Source organism: Phascolarctos cinereus, unplaced genomic scaffold (assembly GCF_003287225.1).
Source record: "Phascolarctos cinereus isolate Bilbo 61053 unplaced genomic scaffold, phaCin_HiC Scaffold_9;HRSCAF=440, whole genome shotgun sequence".
In the NCBI taxonomy this organism is placed as follows: Eukaryota; Metazoa; Chordata; class Mammalia; order Diprotodontia; family Phascolarctidae; genus Phascolarctos; species Phascolarctos cinereus.
This window is the reverse complement of record NW_027556402.1, coordinates 250,633,302-250,634,919: the sequence shown is the minus strand read 5'-3', so window position 1 is coordinate 250,634,919 and position 1,618 is coordinate 250,633,302. Positions and strand designations below refer to the sequence as shown.

At 50.4% G+C, this 1,618-nt stretch overlaps 1 pseudogene across 1 annotated transcript in view; it reads right to left on the bottom strand.

Moving 5' to 3' along the window:
• LOC110200752 (serine protease FAM111A-like) overlaps nt 1-575 on the bottom strand; it is a 20,045-nt pseudogene extending 19,470 nt beyond the window's left edge. The window contains exon 1 of the transcript XR_013484171.1: nt 470-575. The product of XR_013484171.1 is annotated as a serine protease FAM111A-like (transcript). The remainder of the gene's footprint in view (nt 1-469) is intronic.
• Nucleotides 576-1,618: the final 1,043 nt, after the last annotated feature.

The window sequence follows — 1,618 nt, the reverse complement described above, 5'->3', positions numbered from 1 at the left end:
CTATTAAATGGGGCGAAGGCGGGAAGTGGGGCTGGACAAGTGACTCACACTCTCCTCTTCTACTTCCAGATGCGTTCCGGCCTGTGAAGTCCCTTCCTGATCCGGATAGTGTATGCCCCTTCTTCTCCTTCACTCCTCCTTTCCATCTTACTCCCCCCCATCCCATCTCTCTCTGTCTCTCTCTCTCTGTCTCTCTCTCTCTGTCTCTCTCTGTCTCTCTCTCTCTGTCTCTGTCTCTGTCTCTCTCTCTTCTCTCTCTTCTCTCTCTCTCTCTCTCTCTCTCTCTCTCTCTGTCTCTCTGTCTGTCTCTCTCTCTCTCTCTCTCTCTCTCTCTTCTCTCTCTCTCTCTCTCTCTCTCTCTTCTCTCTTCTCTCTCTCTCTCTCTCTCTCTCTTCTCTCTCTCTCTCTCTCTCTCTCCCCACCCCCTACCGCCGCTCCCCTCCCTTTGTCCCCTGGCGCGCCTCCTCACCTTTCCCCCTGCTCAGCGCCGCGGAGGAGGGTGGTACTTAGCACTCTCCCCGGCCACCGACAAGAGATTCTGAGCAAAGCTGGTTCCGCTGCCCAACAAGAAAATCCGAGAGATAGATATAGTCTAATCGGAAAGCTGATTGGCTAACTAGGCGTCCCATCGTAAGAGGGGCGTGGCCAGCCTGGTCGCGGAATCAGGGAATTGGTCTAGTCTAGCAACTTTTTTGTTATGTTGTTATACTGGGTCTGGCCCAGCTGGGGAGCCGTGACATTGTAACCCCTAACTGCTCCAAGGTCTAGACTCCCTCTTTCCTACAAGCCAGAGTTCCGGATTTCATTTGGGTGGGAGAGTCCACGGTCTCACCTCCCTGGGAGTAAGGGCAAGCGCCCCCAGCACACAAAACTCCCTCTAATCCCAACACTTTTTGCTAGTGAGATTACCTCAGATCCATGGAGATCTCACTGAGATGACTCCTAATAGTGTCATTAGGCTTTATAATGTCACTTCCCAAATTAGTTCAACTCAAGAAATGTTTTAAAGCACCTGCTATTGCTTGAAAAGTGGGAGGTGGGGTGTGAGGGGTCTTCCTTGGGGCCTGGAAGGACTGCCTTCCAGTACAGATTCCTAGTGGAGTGACCCTGATGTGTCCCAGGCAACTCTAAGACTATAAATTGAACAGCTCAGTCAATGAAGCATTTCATTAAATATGATATAGGAAGAGCGTAGCAAAGAGTTTCCACTTTTGTCTGGATCTGCAGCCTGGCCCCCAGACCTCCTCTCCCCCTTCCCCCAAGGACCATATAGCTGAACCATTGAGTGGGTGGAGGAGAGTTAGGTGTGTCAGCTGGACCAATCTGACCTCTAACTGGTGAATAGCCAGATCTGAAAGGAGGAAGCTAGAGACAGGAAAGTCAGGAATCAAAAAGTTTAATTTCAAAGTTAGGGAAATGGTTTGTAAACAAGGACAAGGGCCCGGGCCACCCCCTTAGTAGAAGAGACCCGATCGCATTGGGGAGGACCTGCTTTAGTGTGGCTGAACCTTGATTTATATACTTGTGGCTAAACAAAGACTCAAATGGTATAGTGTAGCAACCCTCGTGAGACACAGCAACCGTAGTAAGACACAGTAGCAAAGGTGAGGCAAGGTTG